We start from the raw sequence: 12,519 nt of genomic DNA on the forward strand, positions 1-12,519 counted from the left end.
GCCCCGAAGGGTCCAAACCTACCCCGGGCTCATCTCAACCACCAGGATGCCCTTTTCCCTGGACACGGGCTCGCCACGCACAGCCAGACGTGGGTGGGTCTTAGCCACTTTTACTCAGGGTCTGAGGTGTCGCCAAAGTGGCTGGGGTCCGTGGTGACGCTACTCACCAAGCACCTAGCACCTAAGGTGCAGGCGCCCCCTGCGGAGCTCGGGGTCCGTGGTGACGCCACTCACCAAACACCTGCTTTCACAGGTGCCCCCTGCGGGGTTCCATCAAGTAAGGAAACATCCGTAGACTGTGGTTTTATTGCAGATGGGAGCGTGCCCTTGGTAACGCTGGAAGGCACTGAAAAGCTTCACTACATCTCAAACCACTTCGTGCCTCCTTTGAACTACAGCGCATTTGTAAAGCAAACTGTTACAAAAGGAACAGCGAAAAGAGAAAAAACTTTGACATTTCAGCACTCGTGGCTGGAAAAATACCGATGGCTAGTGTACAGCCCCCACCTGCGTGGCGGGCTATGCAAATATTGTGTACTCTTCTCTCCCCGAGATCCACGTGTCGCCAAAGCGGGTGTTTTAGTCAGCAAGCCACTAAATAACTTGTCCAAGGCCGGTGGCAAAGATGGCTTTCTTGAATGCCTTCAACGCCTTCGCTACCACAGCGATGCGATGGCTCAGGCTATGACGCTAAGGTCAAGTTTGGACAGGCCAGATGCCACTATTCCTGTCATGATCTCTAACAAAAACAAGGAGCTGTATGAAAAGAACTTGTGCATCCTTGACGTGCTTGTGAAGGCTGTTCTACTTTGCGGACGACAAAATATCCCTCTTCGTGGCCATCGAGACGACGAGACGAATGCGTCAACCAACCGAGGCAATTTTATTGCCATTGTCAACTTAATAGCCGAGCATGATGATGATGATGATGATTTGGGGTTTTATGGCGCAAGAGCAACTTAGGCCATATTGCGCCAAACGAAGGTTTTCCCAAAGGGCTTAGAGGTGTGATCTAAAAGTACTGCAAGTTACAGCTGGTGTAAAAGGCCAGTGTTATGAAGGAAATTTAAAACTCGATCGAATGGTACCAATGGTTCATCGCCAAGCAGGAAATATGGATGAAAGGGGAGGTGATCGCGAAAAAGTTCAGGAAAACATTTTCGGCGCTCTGGGTTTAAAGCTTTGCAATGCCACAGGATGTGCAAAACAGTCATATCTTTGCCACACTTGTCGCAAAGTTTAACATCTTCACCACAGAGCAGGTGCAAATGAGTCAAACGGGTATGACCAATTCTTAAACGGCAAAGGAGAACCTCAACCCGACGGACTTTATGGAAGGAACTCTCCCATACCCCCAGTTGGGGCTTGATAACATGAAGCTTGTTCTCTTTTTCCAAATCCCAATCCAACTGCCATGACTTCATAATCGATTTCTGTATGATCGGTTTCAGGTCTTGGTGTGGCAGGCCAAGAGGCAGTTTTGGGTACTCTTTTGCAGAGGCAGCAAGCAAGTCTGCTTTTTCATTGCCGGAAATACCCACGTAGCTTGGGACCCAGCAGAATTTAATCTGGTGTCCTAGTTGAAGTGCTCGGTTAAGCCGTACCCGAAGACATTGCACGAGAAGGTTCTTGCTGTCTGCTAAGGACGAAACGGCTAGAAGAACGCCTTGAGAGTCGACAAACAGAATTGCTTTCATGATATTGTTCTCTAATAAGTACTCCACAGCCATTAAAATACCGTACAATTCGGCAGTAAAAATATTTGCACAAGTGTGGAGTTGTCGAACTTTGCTGAAGGTAATGGAATAAACTGCACACCCCACAAAAGTTGATGTTTTCGATCCATCAGTGTAAAAATGCGAGTAGTCCTTGTATTTCTGTTCTAAATCGGCAAACTCCTGCTGAAGAACGAGTGGAGAAACAGCTCCCTTTCTGTACTTAGACAGTGACCAGTCACAAGAAATTGGCAGAAGGTCCCAAGGCGCAACTCTCTCAATGCCCCTCAACACAGCAGCCTCACTAAAGGGGAGATGGAGCGATGTTACCATGCTCTGCACTCTGAAACTCAGGGGCCGAACAATGCTCGACTTGTTTTCAAAGAGTCGGAAGGACGTAGAAGGTTGAAGTGCATTAAAAGTGGGATGTTCAGGATAGCTGTATATCTTGTAAGCATAACAAAGACTCAAATACTGCCTTCGTCTTTCCAAAGACATTTGATGTGTATCAGCATACAAGCTAAGCACAGGTGATGTTCGAAATGCTCCCGTGGCGAGCCTGAGCCCCAGATGATGGACGGGGTCCAACATCTTCAGGGCAGACGGACGTGCCGACCCATAAACAATCGCGCCATAGTCCAGACGGGACCGCACCAAGAAGTTATAAAGTCGTAAGAGACACCGTCTGTCAGACCCCCAGGATGTGTGTGAAAGCACTTTGAGAATGTTAGACGACCGCAAGCATTTCTGCTTCAGCTCCTTGACGTGAGCCACAAAGGTAAGTTTCTTGTCGAAAATAACCCCTAAAAATTTGTGCTCGTATTTTACAGGTATTGCAGTGCTATTGAGCTGCAAACAAGGATCAAGCAACATACCACGACATAGTGAAAATGGCACACACACTGTTTTTTCAGATGAAAACTTAAAACCATTTTCATCGGCCCAATTGCTCATTTTGTTTATTGAGAGTTGAAGCTGGCGCTCACAACTTGAGAGATTGCAGGACGAAAAGGAAATCTGCACATCATCTACATATAATGAATATGAAACTGATGGAAGTATCACTGCAGCAAGGCTGTTTATCTTCACCACAAACAAAGTGACGCTCAATACAGCCCCTTGAGGGACGCCATTTTCCTGAGGAAAAACATCCGAAAGTGTGGAACCAAACCTAACCTGAATAGTTCGGTTAGTCAAAAACTCCCTTATGCAGCGCAACATGCGGCCACGGACACCATGTGAGTATAAGTCCTTTAAAATCCCGTAACGCCAAGTAGTATCATATGCTTTCTCTAGGTCAAAAAATACTGAAACGCAGTGCTGTCGATGAACAAACGCTTCACGTATGAAAGTTTCCAGGCGAACAAGATGATCCAATGTTGATCGCCCCATTCTAAACCCACACTGATTGGGATCTAAAATTCCCTCAGTCTCTAAAAAGTGTACTAATCGTCTATTTATTAGTTTTTCATAAGTTTTCCCAAGGCAACTGGTCATTGCAATGGGACGATAACTTGCTGGTTGAGCAGAGTCTTTACCGGGTTTTAGGAGAGGAATTATATTGTCACGAATGAAGGTGACGAAACGCCGAACAGTGAACTGAAAATAAAGATTTAATGGGCGAACTTGTGCCAACCAAAAATAAATAACGAAAGAGCGTCGAGGTAGCAGAAAAGCGGGCGGCGGTTCGGCGGCACTACAGAGCGCTAGCGAAACTGGGACTGACTCGACAAGGTCGCGGGAGCCGCTTATCTACCCTGCGTCACTATCTCGAAAGTTCGGCAAAGAAGGTTCGAGCGTCGCGCGCTCGGGGCGAGGATGAACTGGCACTTTCGAGAATAACAAAGCAGAAGGAAAGTTACGTCTGCTGCGAGAATGACCGGGAATCTTCTAGAAGACCGTGACCGAGCGTTGCCTTCTCGGCTCTGCGGGTGGCATTATCCCCCCTTTAAAAGTGCATCGCCCCGATGCAAAACGAAAGGAAAACGGAAATGGCTAAAACAATTACGGCGAAACAAAACAAACATGCAGTTTCACAATCCTAACGCGCGTAGAACGGCTTGAGTCGAACTACGTGGACGACTTCGGGTCGTGGCTGGCGGCGTCCTGATGGGCGAGTTCCGTCGGGGAGCACTTCGTAGTTCAAGTCCCCAAGACGGCGGATGACCTTGTAGGGTCCGAAGTAGCGTTTTAACAGTTTCTCGCTGAGGCCGCGGCGGCGAATGGGCGTCCACACCCATACCCTGTCTCCGGGCTGGAACTCCACGTCGCGGCGGCGAAGGTTGTACCGGCCAGCGTCCACACGTTGCTGGTCCTTTATTCGAAGACGGGCTAGCTGGCGTACTTCTTCTGCTCGTTGGGTGACCAGCTGGGCGTCGTCAGTGCCGTCATCCGTCGGGTCGTGGGGCAGCATGGCGTCGAGCATCGTCGTCACCTTTCTGCCGTGCACCAGCTGAAAGGGTGTAACGCCGGTAGTTTCTTGAATCGCCGTGTTGTACGCAAACGTGACGTAGGGCAGCACTTCATCCCACGTCTTGTGTTCCACGTCCACGTACATAGAAATCATGTCGGAGATGGTCTTGTTTAGTCGCTCCGTCAGCCCGTTGGTCTGCGGGTGGTATGCCGTGGTCCGGCGGTGGTCGGTGTGGCTCAGGCGGAGTATCTCTTGTGTCAGTTGCGCCATGAACGAGGATCCTCGGTCCGTAATCAGGACTTGGGGAGCGCCGTGTCGGAGGACGATAGACTCCACGAAGAATTTGGCTACTTCCACGGCGGTCCCCGACGGGAGTGCTTTTGTCTCGGCGTACCTGGTGAGACAATCAGTTGCCACGATTATCCACCGGTTTCCCTGCGCCGACGGTGGGAAAGGTCCGAGAAGATCCATTCCAACCTGCTGGAATGGTGCAGTCGGGGGCGCGATCGGTTGCAAGAGACCTGCCGGCTTCGTCGGTGGTTTCTTGCGTCGTTGGCATTCGTGGCACGAACGGACGTAGAGGTGGACAGTCTTCGGAAGCTTGGGCCAGTAGTATTTTTCTCGGATTCGAGCAAGGGTCCTACTGTAGCCAAGGTGACCAGATGTTGGGTCGTCGTGGCAGGCTTGGAAGATCTCTTCTCGAAGACTAGCAGGAATCACTAACAACCACGTCGAGTTGTTGTCCCCGAAGTTTTCTTTATAGAGGATACCTCTCCGGACGGCGAATCTTGGCAGGTCACGTGAGAAGGCTCGGGGAATCGTACCCCCTCGTCCCTCCAAGTGGTCGATCAATGCACGCAGCTCAGGATCGTCCCGCTGGAGCGCTGCCATGCCGTGAATGCTCACCGCGCCAAGAAAGTGGTCGTCGTCGTCGTCTTTGGCACATCCGGCAGCTGACTCGACAGGGGCTCTGGACAGGCAGTCGGCGTCGCTGTGTTTTCGGCCTGACTTGTAGACCACGGTTACGTCGTACTCTTGCAGTCGTAGGCTCCATCGAGCGAGGCGTCCCGATGGGTCCTTCAGGCTCGCTAACCAACACAGCGAATGGTGGTCGGTGACCACCCGAAAAGGAGTCCCGTACAGGTATGGGCGGAATTTCGTGATGGCCCAGACGACGGCCAGACATTCCTTCTCGGTCGTTGAGTAATTGCGTTCCGCGTTCGACAGCGTCCGGCTAGCGTATGCGATCACGCGCTCCGCACCGTCTTGTCGTTGGACCAGTACCGCTCCGAGTCCTGTATTACTGGCGTCCGTGTGGACCTCCGTTTCGGCTGATTGGTCGAAGTGGCCGAGAATCGGTGGTGACTGGAGCCGTAGCTTTAGTTCGTCGAATGCCTGTTGTTGTTCTTCACCCCAGTCGAAGTTCACGGCGTCTTTCGTAAGGTGCGTTAGCGGCGCAGAAAGCTTGGCGAAATCCTGAACGAATCGCCGGTAGTATGCACAAAGTCCAAGGAATCTTCGGACGGCAGTTTTGTCGGTGGGCGGTGGAAAGGCCGCTACGGCGCGAGTCTTCTCAGGGTCAGGACTTACACCTTCGTTGCTCACCACGTGGCCCAGGAACTTCAGTTCTCCGTAGGCAAACCGGCACTTCGTCGGCTTGAGGGTGAGTCCTGCGGTCCTGATTGCCTCTAAAACGGCCCGAAGGCGTCGTAAATGCTCGTCGAAGTTGGCCGAGAATACCACGACGTCATCGAGGTAAACGAGACAGCTCTGCCACTTGAGGCCTGCCAGGACGGTGTCCATGACACGTTGGAACGTTAATTGCCGGCGCCGTGCACAGTCCGAAGGGCATCACCTTGAACTCAAACAGTCCGTCGGGCGTGACGAAAGCAGTCTTTTCTCGGTCTCGTTCGTCGACTTCGATCTGCCAGTAGCCACTCTTAAGGTCCATCGACGAAAAGTATCGGGAGTGGCGCAGCCGGTCCAGCGTGTCGTCGATGCGGGGGAGCGGATACACGTCTTTCTTCGTGACCGCGTTGAGCCGCCGGTAGTCAACGCAGAATCGAAGCGTTCCGTCTTTCTTTTTTACCAGCACAACTGGAGAGGCCCACGGGCTGCTCGAAGGCTGAATGATGTCGTCGTTGAGCATCTCCTGTACTTGTTCATGAATGGCCTCTCGTTCCTTTGGGGAGACCCGGTACGGCGGCCGATGCACAGGGAGCGCGTCCTCGTTGGTAATGATGCGGTGTTTCGCAACTGTTGTCTGGCGCACCCTCGACGTCGTCGCAAAGCAGTCGCCGAACTCGGCGAGGAGGTCTCCGAGCTGTCCTCGTTCCGTGGCGCTGAGCTTGGGGTTAACGTCAAGCTGTTGCGGCACTGTACTGGACGATTGACATGGCGAGGGCTCGTCGGAGATCGCGGCGATTTCGGCGTCGGCCCGGAGTTCCTCGACGTGTCCTATAGTGGCACCTTTCGTTAGATGCTGCGCCTCCGGTCGAAAATTTGTCACGAGGACCACACAACGTCTATCCTGCAGCTCTGCTACGCCCCTTGCGACGCCTATTCCTCTTCCGAGAAGCAGTTGGACGTTGCCTTCCAGAAGGACTTTCCCGCTGGCAACTGCGTCGGTCACGACGGGCACAAGAACACTCGACCGTGGCGGCAGGTTCACGTGGTCCGCAATGACTCGGACGGCGGCTGGCGACGTTTTGGATTCCTCCGGAGGTAGCACGGGCTTTCGCAGCGTCAACCTGTTTGCTCCAAGGTCGATCACAGCACCGTACTCACAGAGGAAGTCCATGCCAAGGATGACTTCTCTCGAACAGTCTTTGAGGACGACGAACTTCACGGGGCAGGTCTCTCCGTGGATGTCCACGCGCGCAGTACACCTTCCCACTGGTGTGATGAGATGTCCGCCGGCGGTTCGTATTTTTGGGCCATCCCACGGCGTCATCACTTTCCGAAGGCGGCGAGAGAGCTTCCCACTTAAAACGGAATAGTCTGCTCCGGTGTCGACGAGTGCCTTCGCGTCGTGGCCGTCGATGGTAACGTCGAGGTTATTCGACACCGTCACAGAAGCGTCGTTCCTATCCGTTTTGTCGCTAGTGTGGGAGCCCTCCGACGTTGGTGGAGGATATTGGCGTCGTTCGTCACCGGCAATACCACCTCCAGGTATTGCCGCACTCAGTTTTCCCGGCGAGGCAGGGGGGACAGGCTTTCTCGGCGGGACCTACGATGAGGCGATGCAAGGCGTTGCGGTGATGGCGATCGGTAACCGCGGCGGGGAGACGGTCCTGGGGATGGCGAACGGCGGAGGTATTCGTCGATGTCCCTAGGTCGCTCTCCGTAGCGTGGTCGCGGGTCGTCGGGGTGGAAGCCTCGTAACCCCAGCTGCCGGTACGGGCAACGGCGGTAGACATGATCGGCTTCCCCGCAATGGAAACAAAGCGGGCGTCGGTCGGCCGTTCGCCACACGTCAGTTTTCCTGGGTGCTGGTTTTTCCGGGCGCACGTGCTGTCGTTCTTCGCGACGTTGGTAGTACTGTGGCGCTGAAGGTTGACGTCGTGGTGGCACCGTAGCTTGGCGGGGAGCTTGCGGCGGTCGTCTGGCCATGGCGGCGTAGGTCAGCCTCGGTTCCTCAGGGGCTTGCTCGTTGACGGGAGTTTCAGGCTGCAAGGCCCGCTGTACCTCGTCGCGCACGATCTCGGCGACTGACAGCGACGCCGGGCGCTCAGTAGCGGGGAGCAGCTTTCGGAGCTCCTCTCGGACGACGTCCCGGATAACGTCGCGTATGTCCCGGGTGCGGGCGCCGATGTCGGTGGAGGCAACGACGCCGGGATGTCGTTGGTAGTAGGAGGCGCGTGCTTGGAGGGCGCGCTCCATGTTCGTTGCTTCCGTGACAAACGCTTCGACGGTGGTCGGCGGGTAGCGGACGAGGCCCCCAAAGATGTCGTCCCTCACCCCGCGCATGAGGACACGCAGCTTCTTGTCATCAGTGGCTTGTGGGTCGGCACGCGCACTCAGCCGCAGGACGTCTTGAACGAAGCTGGTTACGCTTTCGTTGGGGCCTTGCGTCCTCGTCCGAAGGAGGTCCTCGGCTCTCTCCCTTCGGTGGTGACTGGCGAACGTCCCTCGGAGCTCTCCTTTCAGCTGGTCCCATGACGTAATCGAGGTTTCACGATTCTCGAACCACTGTCGCGCCGTTCCCTCGAGGGAAAAATAGACATTTTGAAGACGCTGTTCCGGAGTCCATTGGTTGTGCAGCGCCACCCGTTCGTATTGCTGCAACCAATCTTCGACGTCTTCGTAGATCTCGCCGTGGAAGGACGTCGGTGTACGAGGGGCGACGGGCAGGTAGACGACGGGGGCGACAGTCGGGGTCTGCGACGACTGGGGGTCCATGGTCGGCTTCGTCGACTGGTTGGTCTTCTTCGGCAGTAGACCGTATAAAACCCGTGCAAAGTACCCCGCACCTCCACCAGAAATGTCACGAATGAAGGTGACGAAACGCCGAACAGTGAACTGAAAATAAAGATTTAATGGGCGAACTTGTGCCAACCAAAAATAAATAACGAAAGAGCGTCGAGGTAGCAGAAAAGCGGGCGGCGGTTCGGCGGCACTACAGAGCGCTAGCGAAACTGGGACTGACTCGACAAGGTCGCGGGAGCCGCTTATCTACCCTGCATCACTATCTCGAAAGTTCGGCAAAGAAGGTTCGAGCGTCGCGCGCTCGGGGCGAGGATGAACTGGCACTTTCGAGAATAACAAAGCAGAAGGAAAGTTACGTCTGCAGCGAGAATGACCGGGAATCTTCTAGAAGACCGTGACCGAGCGTTGCCTTCTCGGCTCTGCGGGTGGCAATATGTGCCCGCTTCCAGCACTGAGGAAAGGCAGAAGCCATCCACAAATGATTAAAAAAGGTTAACAAATGGCCTAGAGATTCAGGAGACAAGTGCCGCAACATTTTATAGTGGATTTTGTAAGGACCAGGTGCCGACTGCTTTTTTGACCCAAGGGCCACCTCGAGTTCGCACATTGTAAAAGGCTGGTTGCATACCAGAGTGTCTGATCCTGACATAGCAATTGGCTGCTTTTCTGCTACAGCTTTAAACTTTTTTAAATTTTGCCGAATAATTAGACAAGCTAGACACTTCACAAAAATGTTTCGCGAGAACATTTGCCTGGCCTTTCAAGGTTGGCGAAGCTGAGGGAAAAAGAGGCGTCCTAAAGGAGAGGTAGTTACCCCGAATTTTCCTCATTCGATCCCACACCTCCTTAGTAGTGACAAAACTGTTCACCTTGGAAACATATTTCATCCATGAGCTTTTCTTAGCTCGTTTCCTTGTCCAACGAGCCTTTGCTTTACATTTTTTAAACTCTATCTTGTTCCAGACCGTTGGGTAGCGGCAGAAAGTGCCCCAGGCCCTGTTCTGACGTTTAAGCGTAACAGAACAGTCTTTGGTCCACCAAGGCTTGCAGCGCTTAGGAAGATTTTCAGATGTTACTGGAATGGAGGCAGAAGCAGCATTTATGATACGGTCAGTAACGTACAAGGTGGCATTTTCCGGAGTCATAGCTAAAAGTTCAGCTGGGTCAAGCACTGCTTTTAATGCAAAAAGAGCCCAGTCAGCTTTGTCTAATTTCCACCTGGGGATACGTGTTGAAAGTGAAGGAGGTGCTACAGTACTTTCTAAAAAAACAGGAAAATGGTCGCTCCCAAAAGGGTTATCTAAAACCTTCCAAGAAAAACAGGGAAGTAAAGTTGGCGATGAAAGAGACAAATCGATGGAAGTGAAAGTATTATGAGCTGCACTAAAAAATGTAGGATCATGTCCATTTAAAAGGCAAAGGCCGGATGACAATAAAAATCTTTCAATGACACCACCACGGGAGTCTTGGCGAGCACTACCCCACATGGGGTGGTGGGCGTTAAAATCCCCCAAGATTAAAAAAGGTTGCGGAAGTTGCGCTACAAGTCCATGCGGGTCATGTAAATGCAGTGGAATATTTGGTGGCAAGTAAAGTGAAACAAGCGTAATAAGGCGGTCAAGAAGAATACGAACTGCTACTGCTTCTAGAGAGGTTGTAAGAGGAACAGAAGCACAGGCAATACCACTCTGCACAACCACAGCTACTCCGCCAGAGGAGTTGCTATGGGATGCACGGTCCTTTCTAAAAACCTGATGACGACGTAGAACATTTGTTTGTGTGTCCTTGAGATGAGTCTCCTGTAGGCATATAGCGACAGGTCGGAGCTCATCAAGAAAAAAATTTATGTCATCAATATTAGGGAAAAGACCACGGCAATTCCACTGCATAATGCTATAGTTCTTTGCCATTTAGAGACAAAAAAATGTATAAAAGTGAACTAAAAGGGAGCTCTGTTAAGTTCTAAAATCTATTTTTACACGTGGGGTAGTCTGCTTTTTAGGAGGATCTTTCTGTTTACAAGTGGGGTCACTGGCGACAGAAACAGACGACTCCGATCCTGAGAGGGGAGTATCCTCCTCGGACCTGGGCCCACTTACGTCCATGGGCTCGTCTGTTTCCGCCGGCAGTTGACCCCTGGAGGTCGACTGCTTTGGCGGCTCCCCGGGCTTCCTCTGTGGAGCAGAGGTGCGAGGGGGTAGGCCTCGGCCCTTAGGGGCCAAAGGGCCAGGTGGAGCAGGGGAGGTCAGCCCCTGCCCTGAGGTGGATGCTGAGGAGGCAGCATCCACCTTGCGATTCGAAAGCGGTATCACTGGCACCGCTCCCGAAGACGCCGGAGACCTCGACGGGAGGCGCAGATCGTCCGTAGACGTCTGTGTTCCAGTCGAAACCATTGGCCGTACCGGTCCCCTATGTACGGCCTGGGCATAAGAGCCTTTGGAGACAAAGGCAAAACGCTTTTTTGCATCAATGTAGGAAATGTTTTCTTTAATCTTTAAGGTGAGAATTTCTTTTTCTTGCTTCCATAACGGGCAAGATCGGGAGTATGCTGGATGTTTTCCATTACAGTTAGTGCACTGAGCTTCGTTCTCACACACATAAGCGACGTGCTCCTTACTGGAGCATTTGGCGCAGGTCTCGCTACCTCGACAGCTCCGCGACCCATGGCCGAACCTCTGACACTTAAAGCAGCGCTGAGGGTTCGGCACATAAGGCCGGACACGGCACTGAAGGTAGCCTGCCTTTACATTAGTGGGTAGAGTCGTAGTGTCGAAAGTGAGAATAACATGCTTTGTTTTGCGTTCTATGCCGTCGCGACGGATGGTGATGCGTCGTGCTGCAACCACTCCCTGTCCTGAGAGACCCTCAACTAGCTCTGTATCTGTCAAGTCGAGCAAGTCATCTTCAGAGATGACCCCTTGGACAGTGTTCAACTTTCGATGGGGGGTCACACTGACCTTGTAGTCTGAGACCGCGTTCAGGGCAATAAGTGAGTCACTTTGTTTTTTCTTTTGTATTTACCTCCACAAGGAGGTCGCCTGATGCCATCTTTTTGGCGCTAAAGTTTGCACCGATAACACCTTCAAGCACTTTGGAAACTAAAAAGAGAAAGTTTAGCCAGTGGCTTTTCGTCCTCAGAGTGCAGAACAAGAAACTTAGGAAATTTGAAAAGATCAGGGGTCTTAGTGGAGATGTCAATGACTTCGGTGCGGGTCCTTTTCAGGGCCCGATCAGTTGGTTTAGTTTTGGAACCCATATAGATGGGAAGGAATTTCAGTGCCCGGGTGCACCGCCCACCACGGAGCCCAACGAGGGGTAGGTAATGTGCCATAACAAGAAAGGCTTGGCTGACACAATTACTCTACCAGTGCTGCCCGGGCACTATAACCGAGTGTGGATGCAGGGACAGGACCTGTTTCCACTTAAGGTTAGCCCTTGCCGCCTAAGAAGGTGAAAAAGGAAGGAAGAGAGTGCAGAAGAAAAGAGAAAGAGGTGGAAGGAAAAGTGAAAGAGGGAAGAAGAGGGTAGAAAAGGCGACTGACTGAATCATCCTGGTCGGGCCAAGCCAGGACACCCGTCTACGAGAAGCAGGGGTCGCAGCGGTGTATTGCCTCACCCGGGGGGCCCCGAAGGGTCCAAACATACCCCGGGCTCAGCTCAACCACCAGGGTCCCCTTTTCCCCGGACACGGGTACGCCACGCACAGCCAGACGTGGGTGGGCGAACCCACATGGCTCGGGGTTCGTAGTGACGCCACTCACCAAGCACCTACTAAAGTAGGTGCCCCCTGCGTGCGGGTATGGTGGCCCACGTGGCTGGGGTCCATGGTGACGCTACTCACCAAGCACCTAGCACCTAAGCTGCAGGCGCCCCCTGCGGGGCTCAGGGTCCGTGGAGACGCCACTCTCCAAACACCTGCTTTCACAGGTGCCCCCTGCGGGGTAGCCGAGCATGACTCGCGCT

Source organism: Ixodes scapularis, unplaced genomic scaffold (genome assembly GCF_016920785.2).
Source record: "Ixodes scapularis isolate PalLabHiFi unplaced genomic scaffold, ASM1692078v2 ptg000320l_1___fragment_1__unscaffolded, whole genome shotgun sequence".
NCBI classification, from domain to species: domain Eukaryota; kingdom Metazoa; phylum Arthropoda; class Arachnida; order Ixodida; family Ixodidae; genus Ixodes; species Ixodes scapularis.